This window comes from Vicugna pacos, unplaced genomic scaffold (genome assembly GCF_048564905.1).
Source record: "Vicugna pacos unplaced genomic scaffold, VicPac4 scaffold_20, whole genome shotgun sequence".
In the NCBI taxonomy this organism is placed as follows: domain Eukaryota; kingdom Metazoa; phylum Chordata; class Mammalia; order Artiodactyla; family Camelidae; genus Vicugna; species Vicugna pacos.
Genome location: NW_027328741.1, coordinates 60,646,679 through 60,672,792, shown reverse-complemented (window position 1 = coordinate 60,672,792; position 26,114 = coordinate 60,646,679). Strand labels below are relative to the sequence as shown.

At 49.1% G+C, this 26,114-nt stretch overlaps 4 long non-coding RNA genes across 8 annotated transcripts in view; 2 read left to right on the top strand and 2 right to left on the bottom strand.

Annotated features, from left to right (window-relative positions):
* LOC140693786 (uncharacterized) overlaps nucleotides 1-26,114 on the bottom strand; it is a 252,854-nt gene that overhangs the window by 84,005 nt on the left and 142,735 nt on the right. The window lies entirely within an intron of this gene.
* LOC140693783 (uncharacterized) lies at nucleotides 2,077-6,698 on the bottom strand. The gene is made up of 3 exons (XR_012069487.1): nucleotides 6,448-6,698; nucleotides 3,203-3,332; nucleotides 2,077-2,350 (listed from the first exon to the last, which is right to left on the bottom strand). It is a non-coding gene; the product is annotated as an uncharacterized lncRNA (long non-coding RNA).
* LOC140693781 (uncharacterized) lies at nucleotides 8,475-22,197 on the top strand. Its single transcript, XR_012069485.1, has 8 exons — nucleotides 8,475-8,682; nucleotides 13,736-13,822; nucleotides 14,166-14,205; nucleotides 17,224-17,352; nucleotides 17,696-17,829; nucleotides 20,278-20,361; nucleotides 20,498-20,610; nucleotides 22,013-22,197. It is a non-coding gene; the product is annotated as an uncharacterized lncRNA (long non-coding RNA).
* LOC140693779 (uncharacterized) overlaps nucleotides 22,286-26,114 on the top strand; it is a 72,719-nt gene continuing 68,890 nt past the window's right edge. For all 5 annotated transcript variants that reach the window (XR_012069483.1, XR_012069479.1, XR_012069481.1 and 2 more), the window contains exons 1-2: nucleotides 22,286-22,559; nucleotides 25,646-25,814. This is a non-coding gene — a long non-coding RNA (uncharacterized lncRNA). The remainder of the gene's footprint in view (nucleotides 22,560-25,645; nucleotides 25,815-26,114) is intronic.

Below are 26,114 nucleotides of genomic sequence, written 5' to 3'. Positions count from 1 at the left end.
CGAGGATGACAGCTGGAGAGACAGTAATCCACTCCTGCTGTGGCTTCTGCTGAGGTTCGATGTGGCCATGAAAACGGATCCCACAGGCCCTGACTTCACTTTACTCGCTGCAGGGATGCTCCCTCACTGCCGCGTTCCCCCCAGAGACCGAGGGCTTTCTGCTTGTTCCCGAAGGCCCCACCACTGAGGCGGCACTGGGTCCAGTGGAATGTCCAGCCTGGTTCTCCGCCAGCCCTTAGGGCTTTCGTGGGGCCTGGAATATCAACTACCCTCCCCTTAGGGGCCAGTTTGTCCTTTCCAGCCAACAGACCTAGGTCATAAGCACTTTAACTCACCTGAAGGTGTTTTTCTCACTTCAGGTGCAGTGAGGACTGGGTTTCTTCACACTCCAAGTGCCCCCGGTCTGGATGCAGACAGTCTGGCTCTCCCCCCAGGCCTGCAGGTCCCGGCCACACCTGCTGCTGGTCACTGAGTCTGTGCTGTGTTCTCTTCCAGGACAAAAGGTGCACTCTGCCCCCACCCCGCCCCACCAGCCGTGGCAGAGGCGGCAGACAGGCAGGTGAGCTGGGGCATGAGGCCTTGCCCGCAAATCAGTGCCCCAGAGGCCGCTGGTGACTAGAGGGACCCCGGGGCAGAAGGCAGCATGGGAAGGGTGGAGGAGGAAGGTTCAGGATAAGGAGATGAAAGGGGGAACTGATAGCACTGTGAGGACCTCGACCATAAAAGGGAAGAGAAAAGACAGTGACAGCTGGAGCGGTGTCGGCGTTAAAAGTTGCAGGCCATTTTTTTAAATTTTACTAATTACCAATATAATTGACAGATTTCTTATTTTATTAAAGATAATGTGCCATGTCGTATAACAGGATATAGTATGTTATTATTTATTAAATAACACATAATAGAAGATATACTAGCATATTATGTTCTGTTTATTTATCAGATTGTATATAATACATATATAGGTGTTTTTATACATAATATATAATTCATGCATCTATATAATATATAACCCATAATAAATAATGTAAGATTATGATTAATATATAACAAGATTACATAACAATAATGATGTAATTTTACCCATTGTATATCTTGGTTCATGACACATTCTCATCTTAGTTGTCTGTCAGAGATATTTACGTATTAAAATTAATATTATAAGACACAGTTATGAACATATTACCCAGCATCATAACAGGAATATTGACAGTGACATACTGTGTCCTCTTTCCCTATCCTGCTCTTGGCCTCTTCTCAGAGAAAGTAACCAGCATCCTGAATCCTGGCTTACCCTTCTCTTATGTTATATTCACACACACAATATTTAAGATCGGTTAAAACAAATGAACTGCAGGTACGTGCAACTAAATGGATGAATCATACACTCTATGTTAAATTGAAAAAGTAAGCCCTAGAAGGTAGCCTATAGTGTGCTATGCTTTTAACTTTGTAAATATATGTCAACTAAACTCACTAAATTAAGAACAACTACAGCTAGAGTCCAGGTGGGAGAGAGACAGATAAAAGGTAAAGTGAGCAGATTTGCTGCAGGTGAGCGAGTTCCTTTCCAGTAACATGTCATTCTCTCTGAAGCAGGAGGCAAGGCCATCTGCTGGGAGTCAGGGAAGAGACAGAGGGAAGCTTAGAGGTGTGCAGAGAGCAGAGAATGTTGACACCACTGAGTGATAAGTGGGGAAATGTGCTCACTAGAGAAATCCTGGAGGATTACAAGGCAGTGGCAACATGGTGGGCATTGATTTGTCGTCTTAGAAATCTGTGCTGGGAGAGCCTGCTGCCTGCAGGCTCAGAACAAATAGAGCTGGGTGAACCGAGATAGAAGTCGTCCTGGTGAGGAACTGGAAAGATCAAGGGTCAAGGGGGTTTTGTTTGTCATAGAGTGCTGACTGTGGATGCAGAGATGGAAGTTGAGGAAGTGGAAGTAAGAGCAATGTGGACAGGCAGGAAAGTAGAGGAGTCAGTGCTTGATGCCCCAGTGAGGGTGAAGGAGGGCCAGGGGGGCTGGTGGAGAAGCAGCCGGATGGCTAGAGGTGGGCACTTAAAGGAGAGAGGCTGGAACTGGTATGGAGACACGCCCGGGTATGAGCCCGGGGGTAGGGTGAATGGGGGGTGGCTGGCTCAGGCTGACGGAGAGGAAGACCCTAAAATGACCATACTGGGTGGTGGAGGGAGAATCAACTTTGAAGTCTTGCTGGTAGGAGGTGAGGCAATACAGAGTTGGTGGTCCAGGTGCTCCTGACTGAGGCAGATGAGCAGGGAGGCCAGGGTGGCAGGCACTGCTAGGAAAGGATCTGGGTTTTCTAGGTGCTCCCAAGAGAGGAGGAGCAGTGATCTGAAGGTGGAAAGTGAGCACAAGGAGGTCAATCCAGGCACCTGATCAAACAGGGGGGTGTGAGGGGGCAAAGTGTCAACTCCAGAGATGGTGGCCCAGGAAGCAGGGGCCACAGGTGAAGTGAGGGGAAACTCAGAGAAGAGAGGGAGAAAAGGCTTCTGGGTGTAGGGGGAAGAGAGGCCCCAGGACAAAGGAGCACAGAGGCACCGTGATGAGGATGGACAGGCTCTATGGTTACACTGCAGGGGTGGCTGGATCTTTGTCCTGAGGGCTTAGTTTGGGGGGACTACTGACCTCATGAGGACCCCCCTCTCAGCAGCCTGGACAGAGGCTCTCGCTCCTGAGAGCTGTGTGGCCACCACTATTCCCAGAGGGGCTCTGCCTCCATCTTCTCTTATCAGACTTTCCTGCCCAGCCCCCGACCACCAGTGAGGGAGCCTGGGCCTCGCAGCTGCTTCCCATGGAGGGACACAGGCTCCTCGGAGAAGCAGGCTGATCTTACTTTTCTCCGTAACCTAGGGCCTAGCAAAGCGCCAGGCCAGGTGTGGGCCATGTAGGGGCTCAGATACTGACCAAACTAACTCAAAGCAGTAGAATAGCAGAGTAGGAGGAAGTGACCACTGAGCTCACAGAGTTCACTGCCCACACCCCCATTCTACAGATGAGGAATCAGAGACAAAGCGGTGAAGTAGCCTTGGCCAAGGTCACACTGCTCTTAAATGCTGGCTGTGTTGGGCATGCCAAGTGATGAGCTGCAGTGAAGGGGCTGAGAGGGGGCTCTGGGGCCAGACAGCTTGAGTTCAAGTCCCATCTCTGCCATTTATTAGCAGTGTGATTAATGAATGTCCTTACCTTTAAAGTGGAATTCATACTGGTGCCAACTCATTGAATTGTCGTGAAAAGAGCGTTCCTGCAACAACAGGACAGAGTTCTCTAAGGGTTTGCTGTTGCTTTGTTTACTATTATTGTCACCAAGTGAACCCTGAAATGAAGAACAAAGGCAGCAAGAATTTTTATTTTAAAGGATTTTAAAATCCTCTGATGAATGTTTCATTTCATCTATTCAAGTTTGCATTTGACCCTTATTAAGGACTACACAATGGATGACATTTGACGCAATCTTGCTTCATGTCTTTAATTCTCACTAACGACACAGGCTATTTAACAGGCAGCAGTTTCTTTTCCAGGAAGAGGGACAAAAGGCTAAAAATGACTCAGTGTCTCTCGGTCCCCAGTGAGTTGGTTCTGACCTGCCAACCCAGCTTTGGGGAAGTGCCCGCTCCCCCTGGGTTCGCTGAGCTGCCCCGCAGCCTCCAAGGGGCACTATATCCCCACACGAATCCAGTCTCTTGGTTCCTATCTTTGCTTCAGATCCCTCAAGGACTGCCCATGACCCAGGGCCCCATCTGCCCCACCAACCTTGGCTGCTGGACTCCAGGACACTATCCTGGGTCTCAACCATCCTCTGTTCCTATGACAGTCCCACTATTCTACATTTTGTCCTTCATGTGTGGGCTCCTGTGGCTTGCCACACAGCAGGGGTCTCCCCGTCCTCCACCTTGGGTAACTGCATTTTCCTGCATGGTGCCTAGCGAACCCGTGTGGAGGCAGGAAGAACACAGAACAACAAGTGCTCAGAGGGGCTGCCTTTCCCACTGCAAGGGCCCTAGAGAGCTTTCTCCCAGCTGGTTATTCACAGGCACTGAAGCTGTGGAATCTCGATCTCACCAATTTAAAGGGCATCATCACTAATTACAAAAGCAATCATTTCTTCAGAAGCAAAAGGAGAAAAGACTTTGTGTTCCCCACCTCCAACTTTTTTCCTCCACCTTCAGATGTTCCTCATCTCCGGGCAAGGGTAGAAAGCAACTCACAGAATATTATTTTTGAATGTTTTTTCCCACTTTGAAGATTGCTTTCCCAGTACCGATGAAGGCTAGAATGGTTTAGCTTTCCAGGACTGAGTATTCAGAGGCTTGGGGGGGGGAGGTGAGATAACTCAGCAATATTGAACCTAACAGAGACATTAAAGGTTCTATTCTAACCAGAAAGGAAGCAGGACGCTATAGAAACAGGAAAACCATAATTGGAAATGCAGTAACGATTTACAAGAGAATAAACTTAAAGATGCAAAAATGAAAAAGGACATCAAAATAAAAAAATGTGGGAATGGGAGAGGGGAGCAAGAAAATATAAATTTTTTTCTTTTTTTTTCTTCGTTATTCTTAGGATGTGTTGGAGCCTACGTGATTATTAGTCTAAAGGAAATAGATATAGTAATGGATTGATATATTTGAAGAATAAGGTAACCACAAATCAAAAGCATACAATAGAGTCGCAAAAAAACCAAAAAGAAACACTCAAAATGGCTTAAAGACTTAAATATTAGACAAGACACTATAAACTTCTAACAAGAAAACATAGGCAAAACACTATTTGACATACATCTCAGGAATGTTTCCCTAGGGCAAACTAAGCAACCCAAGCAACAGAAATAAAAGCCAAAATAAATAAATGAGACATAATTAAACTTATAAACTTTTGCACAGCAATAGAAACCATAAGTAAAACAAAAAGACAACCTTTGGAGTGGGAGAAAATATTTGCAAAACATGAGACTGACCATGGCTTAATTTCTAGACTATATAAATAGTTCATACAACTTAATGAGAAAAAAATAAACAACCAAATCCAAAAATGGGCAGAAAAACTAAACAAGCAATTCTCCAATGAAGACACACAAATGGCCAATAGGCATATAAAAAAATGCTCAATATCGCTCAATTATCAGAGAAATGCAGCTCAAAACTACAATGTTATCATCTCACAACAGTCTGAATGGCCATCATTGAAAAGTCCACAAACCATTAATGCCGGAGAGGCTGTGAAGAAAAGGAAACTCTCCTACATTGTTGGTGGGAATGTAGTTTGGTGCAGCCACTGTGAAGAACAGTATGGAGATTCCTCAAAAGACAAACAAAACAAAACAAAAAAAAAAAACCTTATCACCTAATCCAGCAATCCCACTCCTGGGCATATATCCAGAGGGAACCTTAATTCCAAAAGATACCTGCACCGCAATGTCCACAGGAGCACTGTTTACAATGGTCAAGACATAGAAGCAATCTAAACGTCCACTGACAGATGACTGGATAAAGATGTGGTATTTAGATATAACAGAATATTACTCAGTCATAACAAAGAAGGAAATAAGGCCATTTACAGCATCTTGAATGGAACTGGAGATGATCTCAATAAGTGAAATAAGTCATACAAAGACAAGTATCATATGATATCATTTATATGTGGAATTTTTAAAAAATGTTGCAAATGAACTTATTTATAAAACAAAAACAGACACACAGACTTATAAACAAAACTTAGGAGTTTGGGATCAACAGATAAAAATTACTATATGAAAAACAGACAAACGACAAGGATTCACTGTAGAACACAGGGAACAGTATTCAGTATCTTGCAACCTATAATGGAAAAGAACCTGAAAAAGAATAGGCTATGTATATGTACAACTGAATCACTATGCTGTATACCTGAAACTAACAAAACAGCTGTATATCTGAAACTAACAAAACATTGTAAATCAAACACATTTCAACTTAAAAAAAATTGATAAGCTCTAAATAACTTTATTCGGAGAAAATCTTGAACTCTTCCTTCTTAAAAAACTTAAAATGGGTAACTTGAGCAGGACCAAATTATACTGGATGGGCAGTTACATATCTTCTCTAGCACGGGTCCGTTGCTACACACACACATTGTGTTTGCCTACAGGTAAGAACAGCCCTGAGTGCACAGGGAGTGAGTCCTTCTGGGACAAGGCCTCAGTGGCAGTGGCCTCCTTGTCACCGCTCCATCTCACCAGGAGGCCAGGGTTTTGACAGGTGAGGGGACATAGAGCTCATACATTTCAAATTGATTTCCCGAAAATACTATGGAAAAACCAAATTCACCTGCAGTGTGGGAAACATGAGCAGGGCCCCTAAGCAGACAGACAAGCCCAAAGTAAGATGGCCCGATGTTCAGATCAGAACCAGGACAACGACAACCTGGCCCCAGTTAAATGACCACCACCTCACCTGCAATGAACTGCTCGTATTCAATGTCAGGGATGTTTCTATTGAGACTTGGGAGGTCAAAGGAGTCGGACCAGGGAATCCAGACCTCGTTGATGTCGGGGCTCTGCCAGTGGTAGAGGTGGCCCCAAGGGGATAGCACCAGTACCGGCTCCTCCATCTTCAGCAGGGTCTTCAGGAGGATGGCAATGTGGATGCAGACGTTCCTATGGAGGCTGATGCCCTCTGGAGGGTTCAAGTCACACAGAAGGTACCTGGCAGGGAGCAAAGGAGAGCGGGTCTTCAGGGCCAGGCCTCTGCACAGGAATCCTGGCTTAGATAGAACAGATACAACGGGAATCCCTGCATAGCCCATGGCCTAGACTCCAGAAACATTCAGCAGCTTCTGGTTTATAAAGTGGAGGCACTGCCCACCCATCTCCATGTGGTCAATTACTTCAAGTCCGGGAACAGTTGCGGAAGAAATCTTGGTGTCTGTCTAACACCACTAAGCACCTGACTAGCACCTGAGCACCCGTTCCCCAGGGGCTCTCAAACTTCTTGTTCTACAGAACCGTATACAATCTTAACAATTACTGAGAACTCCAAAAGGCTGTCATTTATGTGAGTTAAATCTATCAATATTTCCTGTGTTATAAGTTGAATAAGAAGTTAGAAAAAGTGTATGAATTCACTTAAAAATATTAACAATCTACTGTATGTTACCATTAATACTCTTAAACTAAATTTAATTCTATTTTTCAAAACAAAAATCATTAGTGAGAAGAATAGCAGTGATTTTAATTTCTGCAAATCTCTTATGGACTGGTGAGAGCTGAATTCTCCTATCTGCCACTGCATTCCCTGTTTTGTGATATCACAGGCCAGGGTTTCCCTGCAAAACCCCACAGGAACTCGGGAGAGCAAGAGTATGCAAAAGGCAGGTGACATCCCGGCGTTTCTTTGAAAATGGTCTTGCACCTCAGTGGCCTTGGATACACTTTGATAACTGCTGCCCTATCCTAGGCGAGACTCTTCTACACTAGAGCCAGGCAAGGGTCCTGGATTCTGTAATTAGTTACGGCCACCACAACCCTCCCTTCTCTGTGTGTTTCTCACAACCTCCATTACTGCAGATGAGGATGTAATCCTCAGCCGGGGCCTCTAATCCCAGAAGACTGCTAAATTCAAGAGAGAGCGTCCAATCTGCCATCCCTACATCCCGCACAGTTTGAGTCAAGCCCTAGATAACTGCTTACCGGCACTGACCCTTGTCTTACTCCTGAGGTTGACAGAAGGAATCAAGATCTGGATGGGACTGAAATTTCCCTGCAGATAAACAAGGCTGATAAACAACCCCATTCCAACATCTGATTCTGGGGCTCTTCAAAACCCGGGTAAGGCCCCGCTTCATCTAAGATGGGTCCTCCGCCTGCCCTTCCCGGGGGGTTCTGGGAGGCCACGGCCACCAAGGGCGACCCAGACTCGCGGCCCTAGCCCCAGGGCCTGATGGGGAGGAAAGCTTGAGGCTGTGCCCAAGCCCTGCCCCGCCCCGCCCCAACACACTCCCAGGCACCACAGCCCTCCCCGGCCAACACCCCTACCCCGATCCCATCCCGGTTCATGTCCACCTGCCCCGCTGACGGCGCGGAAGTACGTTTACCGTCTGTGGGACGCCGCCCCAGACAGGATGTCGGCCGCCGACTGACCAGGCCAGAACTAGTCGCCAGGCCAAGCAAGCCGCCATCCCCAGCAGCAAATGCCGCCATGGGTCCCAGGCAGTTACACACTTCCGGAGCCCGCTCCCCGCCCCAGAAGCGCACGCTGGCCCGCGCAGCGCGCGGTGCCTGTAACCATGGTAACGCCGCGGGGCCCTCCCATAGCGCTTGCGTCGTGCATCCTCCCGAGTCTAGATGTGTGAGGGCAGAACTTGCGGAGCCAATGGGAGCCAGGGCGCGGCCAGGACGGGGGTGGGGGGAGGCTTTTGGGATAGCTGGGCGGGGCCTTGGAGGGCGTGGCTGCGCGGAAGTCGTGACCTGCAGGTGTCGCCGCCCGGAGGCTGGGGCGGTGCTACCACCAGTGGGCGGGGCAGAGGGGCAGCTAGGCAGCGGGGCAGCGAGGCAGCGGGGCGGGGGCACCCTCACATGTCCCTGTGTGGAGATCAGCCGGGGCTCCGCGGCCTCCGATTGCACTGGACGTGGACCCAGGCTACCGGTGGGCGAGAGAGAGGGCTGAGCCCAGGCACGCACGGCTGGCCAGGTAGGGCACCTGAAATGCAGATCCGCCAGGCCCGCTGCCGGCCTTGAATACGCGCTGCTAGGCAGTTTCCAAGAAGAAGGGATCTGTCATAAGATGGGAGGTAGGGCTGGGGTGCCAGATGCCGGGTTGTGTGCAGTCTCAAAGGAGAGCCATGGTGAGAGGGAGCAGAGCAGCCCCTGTGTTGGCGGGGCTGTTTGGGGTATAGGTTGGGGGTGGTGTGTGCCTTGCTCTATGGTCCCCCAAGTACCCTCATTCCAGAGCAAAGTGCTCTTCTCCCCCCGCCCCTCACTGCACTCCCTGCCTTCCCCAGCACCACCTGGGGTGTGGTCATGTCGGGGAAGGGATTGCCCAGGGAAGGGGCTCATTCAGGGGCAGGGGCAGGGGCCACTCAGCAGGGATGCTGGAACTGACTGCGATGAGGTGCTTCAGAACTCCCCTGGGATGGGTTTCTAACTAGTGGGATGGAAGGGCCTCTCCTTCCTGGGGTGCAGTTGGGGGAACTAGATCCATCATGAATGTCAGCCCTGAAAATGGAGGTTGCGCTACATCCATTCCTAGAACGAAAAATCAGGCCTCTCCAGCCAAGGTGACTCAGAAAGTCATTCAGCAATGTTCGGGGTCCCCAGTTTAGGCTTTCAATTAGAGCTGAGCAGCTCAGGAGGCCAGATCCCTGTCCGTGGCTCCAGGAGTAGGTTTTCTGCTTGGGGACAAGATCCTCACAAACACCTGTGTCTTTGTGGGTCACTCCCCTCTGACAAGCTGGGAGGCAGGGTGCAGTTGTGAGAAATCGTGTTTCCATGAGTAGAGGACCACCAAGTGGTGGGGGCACAGGAGACAGTGAGAAAAATTCCCACAGCCTTTATGGAATCAAAAAACTGGCAAAGGTGAAAAAGTGTATAATTTGTTTTATTGAACAGGCTGCTTATGTACGTTTGGAGGGCCAGGTTCAAGGACTCTGCACCCCTCCAGGACAATACCCTCAAGAGAAGAACAGACAGAGTAGGAGGAGATGTGGGGTTTCTCCCAGGAATGAGGCAGAACAGGGATTTCTGCAGATATGCAAGGAGACCCCGACCACTGAGCACGGGGTTACAAACTCACGTGACCCCTGTCGTGTGTGGCTTGGGCTCTGGGTCTGGCCTGATCATGTATTCTTCCAGCTGAGTTCCAGAAACTCAGAGGGTAAATTTAGAGGGGCTGCGCTTGGAACTCGGTGTGGAGACGGAGGGTCCTTTACCCTGAGTCTCCTCAGCCTAATCACTGTAGCTGAGTTCCAACACCACCCAGGCCCCCAGGGTGGCCGTGGAGGGAGAGCAAGCCTGGCAGGTGACCCAGGGATCCCACTGCTGTGCCCCTCCCTTATCTTTGTTCCCTATCACCCCGGAAGGTGCGATTGTCTCATGTCATGGTGACAAGCCTTCTCTCTTCTCTGTCAGATGGGGTCCCCATCCCTGCTCAGTCTTCTCTCTGCATGGATGCTGAAGGACCAGGCTCACTTGAATTTCTGAGCTTGAGCAGTAAGGTGGAAACAAAGAAACCAATGGAAACAAAGAAACAAGTGATTGTGGCAAGGCTCCCCACCACAGAGAAGCTGCCCTGAGTGGAAGGGAGGGTGTGGGCATGCCCATTTGTTTCCTGTCTCCCAGTGCTCTTTGCTTTCTTATTGCAGACCTGCATGGTTACAACAAAATAATCTGCAAAACTGAAAATATTTACTCTCTGACTTTTACAGAAAAGGCTGACCAGCCTCTGGTTCCCGTACCGGTCAAGTGATTGGAGTATCTTTCTAGTTTGGAAACATCTAGGCAGGCCCAGTTTTGCAAAATCCTTTAAGAGTAGTTGCGGAGTTTTGCTTCTAAACATTTTGATGGCTGTACACTTCTGAGCTGAGGTTGTGCTGTGTAATTCTGAGCCGGGATTTTCTCAAACTGTTTCTCATTTCTTATACCGGACACCCCTAAATTCCAAGGGGAATGGGATGTTAAGGAAGCCATGGAGTTTAGGAAAAAGATACAGATTTCATTTCCATATAAGCATCGATGTATCTCCATCCTAGGCAGTATCGGTTCTGTAGGATTGATAGGGGAACTAAATAGCAGCCAAATTTATAGAAAATAGTGGGTCATTGGGTACACAAGTTCTTCTTTTCAACATTTTGGTAATGTTTGCAGTTTAAGATGACCATTCCTGAGAAACAGGCAGCCACTTAGAATGAAATTGTATTTTCCCTGAACCATACTCAATTTTTATTTCATAAACAGCAGGAAGGGCAATCACACCTCCAACACTTGGGGACCTCAAAGATAAAATGTAACTTTCTGAGAGCACACTCCCCTCGTCTCCCCTTGCTCTTTTCACTGTCCCATTGTCCCTGAAGGCTCTTTCGTATCTTCTGCTCATGACTCCAGTAACTTCCTCCTCTTTCCTCAGCTGGTAAGTTTACTTTTCTTCTTTGACCAAGCAAACTGAAGCCAACAGAAGAGAAATTTCACCAGCAACTCCCAGCACATCCGCTCGCCTTCTGATGTCTGTAACCTCACTCTCGCTGCCCCACCTCTTATTACAGGTGACATCGAAAGCCAGAGCATTCAAAAGTCGCCAGGGGGGCCATCCATCCAATCTTCTCTGGGCTGTCACTCCCACATCCATCCTCTCTGTCACTACCTGATCTATTTTTTTCTCCTGCTAGTTGTCTCCTATCAGTATATAAAAGTCCATCCTCTTAAAAGGAACAAACATCACTCCTTGACTCTAATTCGCCCCACCAATTGCAAGCCTATGTCTTTGCAGCAAATCTTTTATGAGTAGTTTAAACTCACTGTCTGCATATTCAGTTGAGCCATCCCCTTTTGCACCCACTCTGGCTTTTCCCCTGATCCCTTGCTGTATGGAAACTGTTCTGTCAAGGCCATCAGTGACCCCACGTTGCTAAATATAGTGGTCAGTTTTTAGTCTTCATCATGCGTGGCCCTTTGGCAGCATTTGACCCAGCTCTTCCATCCTTCCTTCCCCGTGTTCCTGCTTTACTTAGCCTCCAGCCCATCACTCTGCTTTCAATCCACTGGCTGGTCTTTTGCCAACGTCTCCACTTTTTTCCAAACATTTACTACGAATGTGCCCAGGAGTTGGGTCCTGGGTCTCTCCACTATCTCTCTGCTATACTTTTGGTGGAAGCAACTAGATTTGGAAATTGACATGCCATCAATTTCTCGATTTGTTCAAAACTCCCTGATTGGCCCTTTCCATTTGGAACTCTCTCCCTGATACTCATATTATTTTTCTTTCATTCATCTTGCTTTCACATTCATACGTATGTTCTACTGTGTAAATTACTTTTCCAAATTTTAAATCAGTCCATAAATATCATGTAAAATGCTCAGATCTCTATTATTTCCACTAAGATGCTAATTCGACCATAGAAAATTTTTGCATTTCTGTATTTATGACAATAAAGTGAATAGTATTTCTACAAGCCTCACAGTTAAACAGTGTGTTTGTTTGGGGCTATTATGTAACATGAAATAATGATACATCAACATAGTCCTTTTTCATTTAATTTTATGTAACACCAAGATGAGGTTTTTGCACTGAAGACTGGTATTATTGAAATTTTACCTACGTTATGGACAGTCAGTTTCTGTGAAAGCCCTCATTTCTCCCCTTTTCTGATATATTTTCCATTTGGATATTATAACATATAACTTGGAATGAAATAAAATTACAATTTCATTCACATAATAAAATTAATACATTCAAATTATATATTTTAATGTTAAAAAGAAAGAAAAAAAAACCCCAGACTCCTCTACCTATTAGGCATTTCTGTGGCAATATCTAATAGACTTCTTAACCATGACATTGAAGAACTGAGCTGATTCCAGCCCCTTTCCACCTGCTCAGCCCCATCTTGTCCCATCCCCTGTGGATGGAGAGGACATCCATCCCATTTTCCAGGTCCAGATGTTGGAACCATGTTCTTTCTCTCTCTTTCTCTTACACACACACACACACACATACACACACACACAGCAAATCCAGCTTGTTAGAAAATTCTGGCTACTCTGTCTTCATTAACCACCTACTCCCTGTTCCCCACCCTCCTAGGAGCCACCTTCAGCCTCTTCCTGGACACCAAATAGCCTTCTTCTTCCATCTTTGCTTTTCTACAATCTCATCCACACAGAGTCAGAGGGAGCCTATAAAAGCATACATTGAGGGGGTGGGTGTAGCTCAGTGATACAGCACATGCTTAGCATGCATGAGATCCTGGGTTCAAACCACAGCACCTTCACTAAAATAAATAAATTACCCTCCACCCACAAAAAACCAAAACAAAAGCATAAATTGGACATCACCCATCCCATCAAAACTCACCAAAAGGGTCACCATTTCATTAGGAGCCAAAGTCGTCCCAAAGTCTTCGAGGACCCGGCGTGTTCTGCCTCTCCGTGCACACTCTTCCCGTCATTCTGGGGGCCTCTGGCTCCAGCTCTTCCTTATTCCTCCGGATCTATGCTGCTTCAAGTTCATTACTCTGTGAGATCTGCCAGGAATGCCTTATTCCCTCCTGCCTGCCTCGCACCCCACCACCATCACCTGAGTTTGCTCATACCACTCTTATTTTTCCCCAAGCTCTTGCTACCCCCAACATGCTGCCTGTTTCCTCTGCTAAAACTCTGAGCCCCCAGTGATGGGGAGTCGTGTCTATTTTCTTGACTAATAAAGCCCAAGAGCCTTGGGATCGGGTCTAGTTACTAGATTCCCATATGTCGTAGGAGCTTATACAGATTTGCTGAATGAATGTAGAGGTCCTGGTCCAATCTGATGGAGCACTTGTGTGTCCTGCTGAAAGAATAACTCTCCTTTCCTCCTGAGGGGGGTGACCACTTCCTTGGTGATCAAAGGCAATATCTATTATCTTTATGCTGCTAACATTAGGCGGGGAGACTGGGGGATCGTCATTTATATTTTAAAATTTGATTCACTCTGCAGATTGTCTTCTGTCTATATACCCTTTTGAGAAACCATTTATGAGTGATCATTCTTCCATCAGATTGAACAGGATCCAGGGGGAAGTACCAAGCCTGTCCCATCGGTCATCCTGTGTGTCATGTCCTGTGACCCAGTGGATGCTCAGCACGTAAGTGAACCGACAGGAGTGAGTGAAGAGATGGGAGCATCTCATTATTGTTGTGGCTGCACTCTGTTCGATGCCTTGAGATTTGGGGGTTTAAAAGTGCGAAGGGGAGAGGCCAGGTCCTCTGTGCTCTTCCTGAGTGCCCTGGACTTACCCATTCCCCCAGCCCCCTCTGGGCAGCCAAGACCAGGAGCTGGGCCACCAACGATTGTGTTGATCAATAATCCACCTCACCCAAAGTACGGGGGTATGAGCGGCCAGCACAACTGGTTGTAGACTCTGGAGTCAGGTCCTTGGAGGAATTCCTCACTGAACGATGTTTTGGACCTTTTATTTTTCTCTATAGCCTCCAGCTGAAGAAACAGATTACCTTAGATACATGAAAGGTGAGGACACATATTATCCCCATGGAGCCCAGGTGGGGATGGGAGTCTGCTGTTTGTACAGCCGTTGGGCTCGTGTTGCTTTGGGCATCCCTGTGCCTGAACTCCTGCAGTACACTCGGTGGTAAGAACGGGGTGCCTGGCAGGGAGGGAAGCAGGTCGGGAGACTGCACAGCTGGGGAGACGTTAACTTGGGGTGAGCAGGAGCCGGCTGATGCATGGCATCTCGGTGCAGGGAACTCTCCACAATCAGAGAGGTTCCCACTTCCGCAGGGTCCCTTTGATCAGGGTGCTGGATTGTCAGCAAAGCAGGGTCCCTGTGAGGATCATGGTGCCTTCAGGCAGTGGGAAGTGAGGGGTCCAGTGTCACTTACATTAACTGTGCACCCGAAGTCAACCCCCGTATCTTTCAGCCTGTTTCCTAATCTGCATAACTGGAATGATGTTAACCATCCCGAAGGTTCGTTGATGGGCTGGGACACACTAGAAAGCCAGGAGCTGGAATTCCTCTGTCCCCTGATTGTTAACCTTCCTTGCCACTATTTGCTCTCACAAGCTCAGTCTCTCTGTCTCTCTCTCATTCACTTGTAATTTTCTCTCCTGCTCTGGTTTCATTTGATTCCCACCCTCCTCCCAATCCCCAGATGAGTGAAATTAATTTCTGTGTGTCAGTTCCAAATTCCCGGGAAAGATGCTCTGTCCCCTCTGGATTGGTTGTCCAAACAATCAGTTGCAGCCAGAGGAGTGAGTCCCTCTGTGACCAGTGGAGGGGTTCTGCCCAGCCCCCAGCCACCACTGTGGGAGCACATAGCTCTCCGAGGAGGAGGTACTGGCTGTGACTTGGTATCACTAAGTGTGAATTTATGTCTCCTCTTGCCCCACCTTCATCCTCCTAAACAAAGATGAAAATTAAACACTCTCGGGATTTGTGTCATGGAACACTCAGGGATCCATGGGGCTAAGAGGGCTGGATTCCCTGCTGAGTGTAAGGGGATACAGTGACTCCCCAACGAGAGCCTGTAAAGGGAACAAAACCGGCCCCACCGTACACTTAGGGCTCTGAGTCCACGTGACGTTGAGCCAGGCTTCTGACTACAGCTCAGAGGTCTGGTCCGACCAGGTTAGTCTTTGAAACCAACCAGCTTTGGATTCCTCAATCCCTCCCTGAGGTTTTACCTGAACCACAAGCTTCTGTATCTCTGAAGACAGATGATGAGGACCCTTCACGTAAGGCATTTGCACAGCCCTGTGCGGGAATTTGTGCTGCACGGTCTGCCCAGCGAGCTGACCGAAGTTGGTATTTTACTGATCTTAGAAATAATCTGGTTTCCTGATGCACTATTTCACTGAACAAGCAACAGAAGCCACCTCTGGCTGATAAAAGCAAACAAGGGACTTAATGAAAAGATACTGGGAGGGTGCATGGAGTGGCCTGGACCAGAGCCGACCCGGGGGCCATAAGAGATGTTGGGGAGCCACAGGCACCAGGCTGGGCAGGGTGCTACCGGGCCCCCTGCTGCCCCAACAGGGACCCCCCCTCCTCCTGACCCTCTACCTCACTGCAGGTTCTTGTCCCGGCAGGGCCAGGTCACACTGAAGCCACCAGCACCTCAATGGGGAGTTGGCCCCGTCTCAGCTGAGGGCATGCCCAGTGTGGGGAGGTGCCCAGTTAGAGGAAGGTGGGTCCCCTACTATTCCGAGTTAACATGCAAGTCAGTGCCCATCACTCAGGAGAGCCAGGCTGGTCAGACTTCATTGTGGTGACTAGGCCGTCTGAGTTCACTTATTACTTTTTAGGTTGGAAGGCCCAAGAGGGAGAAAAAGTGGAGGTACTAGTACTTATTTTATATTTCCCATGTACCAGGTGCGGTAAGCAAGCCACTTCAGACAAGGCCCAGAACAACCACATAAATAGTCCACGGAGCAAGTCGTGCAGTCAGGCCTCTGCAGCCCCGAAACCCGTGTCCTCATCAGTTCCGTAGTTACCAGTGGAAGTTGTAGGGATTTATGGGACTGTGTGCTCCTGTGGGGGCTGGGATGTGTGTGTTTAAATCCAAATCTTCAGAAACTCGGCTAGAAACACAGCCACTGACTTTCTGCATGGAGGCAGAGGAGGGGAGGCTTCCAGCCTCTGGTCCAGCTTGTGAGGAGCTCAGAAGTTGCTCCTTCTGTACTGAAAACATTACCAGAGCTGAGGGAGCTGAAAACCAACTGCTCTTCTTAGATCCACAAGAAAACAGGGGGAAAGCTGCTCCCAACACAGAGAGGCAGCCGGGCAGGCTTGGAGTGTCACAGCTCCCAGGGAAGGACACGCTTTTGTAAGAACCCAGGGGTCAGGCAGATTTAACAGGTACCTGAGGCCAGCTGGAGGCTCAGCGTGGGGAAGTCTGAGTGTGAAAACTCCAGGGGGCCAGTCAGAGGGGCCCCCTACTCTTTTTCATACATTTTACCTCCAGGACCGTACCCTGTTCTCAGAGTGAAGATCATAGGAAAACTCTTCATGCTTCCTGCCAGGAAAGGAAAAAATAGCTCTATTGAAATACACCCAGAACATTCTCTTCCATTGTGGGGGGTTGTGTTTTGCTTTGTTTTTTTTTTTAATTTTTAGTGAGAAATTATTTTACCAGAGCCTAACCTACCTAGGGGAAGGGAAAAACCTTCTGTGTCACCCAAATTGGGGTGGGGGGGAAGAGACACACTTGTGGAGGTCACAGCTCAGGGCACAGGCTCAATGAGAATAAATCACAGGACTACAGATGCCCTAATTTGTCCCACTCCCACAACACCTTACCCTCCATATCAGTAGGGCCCCTGTGCAATGACAGGAATAAAATTAAAAGAAGTAAATGTCTCAGGAGTGTCTAAGGAAAACCCAAAGACAGCGGGGAGATGAAAACAAGGACACACAGGCAGCTTTAGCCTCTCGCACGAATAGCTGTAGCAAACTACACACAGCCAAGCCCCAGTAGATAAACAGAAAACCTCACAGAAGAAACTGTTTATTTTTGTTCTCTTACCCAGTGCATTCCATGGTGCATCCTCGCCTAGAATGGAGTGGAAGCAAGTCCATCTCAGAAGGGACATAACTGAAGAGGGATGGCTTTCCAGACTCTGAAGGGCAGAGAGAGCACCAGCCTGGGTTAGAGAAAGGTGAGGGGTGGGGTAGGGTGTGGGCTACCTTCTTCCCCAAATAAGGAACCTTCCTGGGGCCAGCATAGTTGGAGGGAGGGCCATGGGGTGGAAGCAGCCAGACTTCTTCCTGAGAAGTGATAGGATGCCTCTAAGGGACCTTTCAGGTGCCCAAACTGGGCCCTGAGTGTGGGAGCCAGTCGGTCTGACTCAGAGCCCAGGACTGAGGTGGGCTCACAGCAGGCCGGTCTTACTTGGCCGGATCCATTTCACTTCTCCGAAGCCCTGTGTAAAACATGAAGCGTGGACGGCCTGGTGAGCACAGCTCTGCCCTCAAGACCGGTTTCAACTCCTCTCTTCCCAGAGAACAGCATCTCTGAGCCCGTCCTGGGTGACCTCACAGAGATAACCCTAGTGGCCCAGGCTAGTGACCGGGAACATGTACCTTCCTGCAGCCAACCACAGACGTCCACTGATGCATCATATACTGGCAAAGATGTGAGTCCCTTTGCATTGGTCTAACAGCAGAGACTCTGCCACAGGCCCAAGAGGTGGTGTGTGGGACATGCAGGGGTGCAGGAGTGTACGCAGTGCAAAGGTGTAAGTGGTGGCAGGGGTGCAGGAGCTGTGGAGGGTGCAGGCAGTTCAGGGGTTTTGGGGGTGCAGGCAGTGCAGATGTGCAGAGAGTGGCAGGGGTTCAGAGGTACAGGGAGTGTAGGGGTGCAGGTAGGTGCTCAGGCACGTGGCCAGGATCAGAAGGCAAGTGCACATCCTCGCAGTCAGCCTGACCCCGGGAGGCTAGTGCAATGGTTTGAGGCGGCGGCGGCGGTGGCGGCGGCGGCGGCGGCGGCGGAGGGTGGGAGGCTGCACGGGGAAGCCGGTCAATTTCTTCTCCTCCGTGCAGCCTGGCCTGGGGGGTGGGGCGGTTAGGTCCGGGGGCGGCGGCAGCGGCAGAGGAGCGAGGCGGGGATGCACCTGACGAACTGGTGGAATAGCTAGCTGCCTTTTCCTGGCTGCCGGGCCTGGGAGCGGCGTCTGCTGCCCCAGGTCGCCGGACACACCTGTCCCACTCAGCTTGCTGAGTGGGAAGAGTGGAAGGTGACATTAAGGGGCGGGGCCCACGGGGGGAGGGGTGCTGCCACGGGGTAGCAGGTCAATTCGCTCCGCTCTCCCCCGCGGGGGAGCCTGGGAGCGGCCTCCGCTGCCCTAGAGGCGGGACGCCGGTCTCCAGGTGAGCTAGGTCCTGGGAGGCGGGGGCAGCGGCGCCAGGGGGATGGGGACCGTTCCAGGGAGCTGCTCCATTTCTTCTCTCCCCCGCGGCCTGGCCTGGGGGCGACCTCTGCCGCCGGAGATTTGCCTGAGGTCCGATTCCAGGTGAGCTTGCTCCTGGGAGATGGGTGCGGTGCGGTCAGGGAGCTGGTAAGTTTGTGGCTGCGGAGATAGGAAGGCTGCCCCGCAGTAGCTTGTGGATTAGCTCCATGTCTGCACCGTGTTGCCTGCAGGCGGCCTCTGCTGCCCCAAGTTCCGGGACACCCCTGTCCCACTTAGCCAACTGGGGGCGGGAGGCAGGGTAGTCAGTGTGCAGGAGTGGCTGGGGTCTGGGGCTTACAGCGGGGAAGCGGGCCCATTTGCTCCCATCATCCCCGCGGCTTGTCCTGGGGGCAGTCACTGTTGCCCTGGGTTACGGAACACGTGTATCCTAGTCAACCTGACCCTGGGAGGCGAGCGTGGTACGTTGGGGGTGTTGGCATCAGCGGCGGGTTTTCCCATGAAGCCGGTCCATTTGCTCCCATTTCCCCTCATGGTTTGCCCTGGGGGCGATCCCTATTGCCCCAAGTTCGCCGGACGTCCATCTCTAGGATAGCCTGCTCCCTAGAGGAGGCCACAGTGAGGTCAGGGTTCAGGAGCGGTGGCTGATGCGGGGGATGGGGATGCCTTGGGGAGTTGGTGGATTAGCTCCCATCTCCCCGATGGCTTGGTGTGGGAGTGGCCTCTCCTGCCCCAGATCTGCAGACACACCTGTACCATTCAGCCTGCTGGGGAGGGGCCCCCTGGGCGGTGACTTTAAGTTGCGAGGGTGGAGACGGCGAGGGTAGAGGACCCTCAGCGCGGAGCTTGTCAATTTGCTCCCCTCTTCCCCGTGGACAATCCTGGGGGCGTCCTCTGCTGCCCAAGAAGCCAGATGCCCGTCTCCAGGTAAGCTTGCTTCTGGGAGGCGGAAGCGATGAGGTCGAGGGGCAGGGGCAGCTGCCACGGCCTGCTGCCCCGCCCTGCTGCCCCGCCTAATGGGGCCACTTCTTCTCCTTTCCCCTGACTGACCTGGCCTGGGGACGGCCTCTCCCGCCCAAGATTCGCCTGACACACCACACCAGGTCAGATTGCTCCTGGGAGGTGGGCGCGGTGAGATCAGGGGGTGGAGAGGAGAGGGGTTCAGCCTATTGCGAGCTGGAGGATAAGCTCCCATCTCTCTGGAGGCCTGACGTGGGGGCGGCCTCTGCTGCCTCTTGTTCTCAGGTCACCCTTCTCAGGGTCATAATGTCCCGCGGGTGCGTTAATTTGCGGGGGTAGCGGGGTGAATGCGAGGTTATGGAGACTGTCACTTGGGAGCTAGTAGTTTAGCTCCCATCTCCCCAGCAGCTTGGCCTGGGGGCAGCCTCTGTTGCCCCAGGTCTCAAAGCACAGTTTTCCTGACAGCTTAGCCACCGGAGGTGGGCAGGTTGTGCTGAGGGGGCGGAGGCAACATCCAAGGCAGCGACATAGGGGGCTGTCCCAGGCCAGCTGGTCTATTTGTTCCCATCTCTACCTTTGCTGCCCTAGTTTTGCAAGACGTCCTTCTCCAGGTTATCCTTCTCCTGGGAGGTGGGCGCAGTGCATGCAGCCCAAGGTCTGGGCTCTCCCCTGGGGAGGGGAAGAACTCTCTTGTTCTCTTTTGTCTTTATTCTTCAGGGAAGGAGTTCCTTGACTCAATTCTTAATCCTGGGAAAGTGTAGCCTGTGTTACGGAAGAGCTGCTGGACAGTGTGGTTTCTAGGTGGGTTTTCACATCAGCTGATGCCCAAGGCAGGCAGGAAAGCTATTACTCAGAGCTTCTTAGTGTGGAGTTGGGGGATGTTCCCGCTGTCCTCACCATACTTTTTAAAAATGTGTTAGTCCCCTGTTTTTCCTAGGTGACATTTTAGGTTAATGGGTCACAGATTGCTGGCACACTCATCCCTGTTCTGAAACATCTTTTAAACTTGGGTGAAGTGATAAGTAGGGGAAGAAGATGATTTACTGAAAGGTAAGAATACTTAAATATGCATTAAAGCTACATTCTGTCAATCTTTCTCAAATGATTTTTCTCTGATTCTAAATCCACGACCTAGTGAATTTTATACTCCTGTGTAAATCGTTGACCTTCACATCACATTTGTTAAATGGTCAATGAGAGTTTTAAGTAGATTATTCCTGAAAGGAAAAGCTCAGGCTTTTGAGAATTCCTTGTCTGATATCACCCAGGCAGTCACAGTATAAGACAGAGCTGATATAAAATTCCCTCAGCTGCCTGACCTGCAAAGCTTCTGGGATTACTGATCCCTGAAATGCAGGTGACTCTTGATGATATTCTGGGGGATGGTTTATATGATCAGATTCTTCCAGTCCTGTAAATGGGTTCCGTGGCCCCAGCCCCGGGAGAACTGGTCATAAGGGCCATATCGTGAGGGGTGGAATGGGAAGGCAAGGTGTATGAGCTGGAATCACTGAGATTCCACACTCGCTAAACACAGACTCCAGAGCCTAATTGTTGTCAGGTTCTGTTCTGGATTTGAGAGTGTGTTCAGACATGATTCTTGCCCTTCAGGAGTCACTGCCTGGGTGGAAGTAACCTTTACACAAATCTTGGAAGGATGGTAATTAAGTAGATGGGCTGTTATGATTCTCAGTGTGCCCAGGCTTGCTCTTCCAGGCACTCGTGGGAGTAACGAGAGTCATGTTATTCACTCATTCACTGATTTATTACCCTTGAATTGATCATTCGTCCCACAGTAAGTGAAACAAGGTATCAGAAAGCTGAGTTTTGTCCCCTCTCCTATCACTGATTGTATCTGTCAGTCGGGCACCCTGCGTATGCATTGTGAAATGGTGGTATTTCGTGCCCAATGGGGCAGCACTGTCAGTTCTGAGAATCGGGGGAGTCTCGTGGGTAGGACAGCACCCTGACACACATGGCAACCCCCTCACCACGTGAGACAGCATTGTCGATGCTCAGGTGACCCGATGTAGATGACGATGTTAAACCTGAGCGTTTTTAGTTATCTTGGCGACTCTGAAAATACAGACTACCTGTCCCTACCACTGAAGACGCTGAGTGTACCCCAGAATTCTGCATTTTAAGAAGTACTTTAACTAATTCTGATGAAGATGATCTGAGTGTCGCATTGAGAAAGAGTGTTGTGCGATACAGCAATATTGAGGATTCTCAGGGAACGATGTCTTTTCAGGATGGTCCAAGGGCCCTCACTTGAGACTTTGCCTTGGGTTTAAATTTATGTGTTCAGAAATGATGTCTCTCACTTCCAGTGCTTGTAAGCGTGCTATGTGCAGGGACTTGCACTCAGTAGATGGCAAAAACTATGATTCTTCAGGTCACCGAGCTAGAGTGTGAGCGATATTTTATTTTGGTTTTCTTTATAACAATGCAGAGTCTCCCGAGAAGAGATTCAGACTGAAAAGCTTTGTGTCAGACTTTGGAAGACCAGTGGTGCCCAAGGTATTCTCTGGCAGCGCAGTGATGAATCTCGGTCCCTCTTTCACTGCTACGTCAATGAAGTGGACCACTTGGACAAGGCCAAAGCTGGCATCTCAAACTTTGCCCTTGACAGTGATTTTCGGCTCCAGGAATCCATCAGATGCAGCAGGCGGCCAGAGGAGGAGCCGAACAGGCTCATGAAATGTGACATCCCCAACTTAATCAACACGGAGCAGAACTCTTCCTTTGGGGAAGATGATCTCCTGATTTTGGAACCACCAATTGTTCTAGAAGATAAGCCAGTTTCTCAGACCTCACACAAAGACTTGAATTGAGAAATGTGCTTTGTCAAGTGTCTTTCTGAAGATGTGAAGTCTGTCTTTGTATGGCAGGAATTCCCCATTCACAAAATTGTATGTGTTTGTGTCTGAGAGAGAGAAATGGAGACAGACAGAAAGATGGAGACAGAAGAGTGCCCCTTCAGAAGAGAGCTATTTAAGGTGAGTTTTTGTGCCTTTAAAAACATTTGGGGTTTTGGGGGGAACAAAGTATTTACACTTTCTCATTCTCCTAGTTGGAAATCTTGGCCCCATACTCAGTGTTAGCGGCCTTGAACGGGGGTTGGAACGGTGTGTTTCATCTGGTGCTGCCACTTCCACGCTCTGCCTTTAGCACGTTGCTTTGCCTGTCAGGGCTGCCACCCTTTTAACTGTAAGGTGAGGAGTCTGGAGTAGGTGATCCATCCCAGCTCTGCTGTTTTGCAAATTTCTGATTTCATATTCGGATGAGGCTGGGATACACCCAGAGCAGTATAAACCAGGCCCTACCTCCTGCCTATTGCTGGGGCATCCCTCAGGTCTGTGCCTTCTACTCAACCCTTTATTGAGCCCAGCTTTTGTCAGGAACCGAAGTACCTACTGAGATGGCAGGGGACGTCTCTCGTGGTCACGGTGGCCATCATTTCTATTGGTTGTGCTGAAACAGCTCTTCTGAGATCCCCCGGCCACCCTTGCTCAAACCTGAGGACAACACTGTCGTTTCTTTCCTAGGAGGAAGATCAATGCATGGTGTACATTATGACAATCTTGTGCCCAGGAATGCACGGGAAGTTCTCAGCTGAGTGAGGGGAGATGCCTCTGTGTCCCTGTGTCCCTGTATCTCTATCTGCTCACAGTGCCCTGCCACCGACTACTTAGCAAGAAAAGTGCTATTCACTATGATGTGTGTTTTGCAGACGTGTAGGTGATAGTCGTGTGACTCCTGTGTGGGCTTTGAGCTGGGATGTTGAAGAGCTTATAAATATCTCATCAACATGTATTTGAGGTGGCCTGGTGCCACACAGACTTGATTTATGAAGGCGTCAAGCCTGTACACTGGTTTGGAAACAACTTGGTTTTGATCAGTTCCACTGCATGCATGACTCGCTGCTAATCTCTGGGTGTTTTTTTCATTTTAGATTTGTTCACCCAGTGTCTTGCTTATGCTGAGAAATACTTTTATTTCACAAGAATATTCTCTGATTCTTTGTTTTCACACATCAAGTTTTTTAATTCCTTTAAAAATTGTTCTGTGTTTATAATGCCTCCTTATTTCTATCATCTCTAGGTTCCCAGTGGCCTGAGCCATTCATCAAATTTTATGTAGGAACCATTCCACCAAAAGAAATCCCCTCGTCATAATACCTTTTGAGGAAAATATTATTCTTTAAGACTCTAACACTAAATCGTAGAACAAGCATGGAACATTTCTTGTAGTTAATACATGTTCATGCAAAAAGAAACTTGATATTTTCATTGAAGAATGTTGATTTTAATAACTTTTACTAATGTGAATATTATTATTCATAATTTAAGTAACCAAATAAAACCACAGTTATTTATTATTAAGATTAAAAACTATTTACATGGTCTCTCAATTAGAAGACTGAAGTGTATTTAAAAATGGAAAAATACCCATGATGACACCATCTTTTTTATTAACTAAATATCAAGAACTGTGCAGGGATAAGATTTGACCACCTGCAAGCTGCCAAGTTAGCATGAGGTAGTTTGTGGATGCTGCCAGAAGACAGGACACTCCCCCAGGATCAGAGACAAAGAACTTCCTGCCAGCAGAGCAGGCAGCCTGTGGTTCATGTCCATGTTGGTTCCTGAGTTCCTTTCCTATTGCTGTTGTAACAAAGGACCACAGACTCAGTGGCTTAAAGTAACACACATCCATTTTCTCAGTGTTCTAGGGTGCAGAAGTGCGAAGTCAATGTCAGTGGGCTAAAACCAACGTGTGGCCAAGGCTCCGTTCCACACCGAGGCTCTTGGGAGGGATTCATCTTCCTACCTTTCCCAGCTTGCAGAGGTGCTCACACTCCTTGGCCCAGGGCCCTGTGTCACTGTGACTTCTGCTTTCACTTCACATCTCTGTCTCTGACCAATCTGCCTGTCTCCTCTAAGGACCTCCGTGATGACGTTTGCTTTCCCACAGTGATCTGCCATCCCAAGGTCCTTGACAGTCACACCTGCAGAGTCCCTTTTGCCATGCACAGTGACATATTCCCAGGTACTAGGTATCAGACAGTGGACATATTGGGGGCCATTATTCTACCAAGTTGTTCTTTTTGCCCAATGGTTCTTGTCCATCCCACATGCAAAATGCATCCACCTCATCCCAACACCCTCCAGAGTCTCATTTACTACAACATCAATTCAAAGTCCAACATGTAGTCTAACTATTATCAGCTCAAAAGCCTAAATATTTTCATCCTCATCACCTAAATCAGGCGTGATTGAGACCCTGGGTGTGATCTTCTCTGCTCAAAATCCTGCAATGGCTTCTCATTTCACTCAGTGAAGAAGCTAGAGTCCTTATGGTGACCTTACAGCTTTCCTCCCCCTCCGCAAGCTGAGCTCATCTCCGGTTTTCTCCATGGCTCACTCCACTCCAGCCACACTGGCCTCCCTGCTGGCTCTTGGGGACATCAGACATGCACCCACAGGCCTGTTGCCCTGGCCAGTCTCTGTCAAAGTCATATGCTGAACCCCCAGGACTACAGAACATGACACCATTTGGTAATAGGGTTGTTGCAGATGTAATTGGTTAAGAAGAGGTCATTAGGGTGGGCCCTAATCCAGTATGACTTGTGTCCTGATAAAAAGGGGCAATGTGGGCACAGACACGTGTACATGGGAGATGACGTGATGAGATGTGGAGAGAAGACGGTCGTCTCCAAGCCAAGGAGAGAGGCCTGGACCAGCCTCTCCCTCCCAGCCCTCAGGATGAACCAGCCCTGCTGACACCCTGCCTGCAGACTCCCCGCCCCCAGGGCTGTGAGACAGTGAGCCTCTGTGGTTCCCGTCACCCAGTGTGCGGTGCTATGTTAGAGGTAGCTCAGCAACTAGCACCCCCTTCTGAAGGTCTTCAGTAAGGCCAGCTCTGGCCATCTCATTTTAAATTGGAAACTGCCTTCCCCTTGTCTCTGCCCCAGAAACTGCCTCTCCCTGATCATATTATTTCTATCACCTTCTAGAATACCATATATTTCACATGACTGTCACGACTGTAGTTTATATTCTGCTCTTCCTCACTCCTACAGGGACAAGGATCCTTATTTGTTCACTGACGGTCCTCAGGTGTCTTGGCCAGTACTCGTGGCACAGCATCAATACAAATTGGCCACATGCAGGGAGGGATGATTCCTTACATTCACAGAGGAGTGAACGAAGATTCCGGGGGACTGAGTGTTTCACTCAGGCACAGAGCTGGTAAGTGTCAGGCCAAGGTGGGTTTCAGGTACCTATGAACCTGAGGGAGGCTTGAGTGATTACCTTTCCATTGATTAGTATTTCTCAGGTGTCTCTTTTTCTGGCTCTAACTTTTGACCTCTTTCTGTTATTTTTCTAAGCTTTCAACCAGTTTTAAGTTTCAATTATGCTTTGTCTCAGGTAAATGAAATCTGTAAATTTTTTAACTCATTATTTGTTTCATCTAAATACATTGTGATTAGTGATAATGTCTTATTTCTGGCATCTTGTTTTGTGATTTCTATTTGCTTTGCTCTGCTT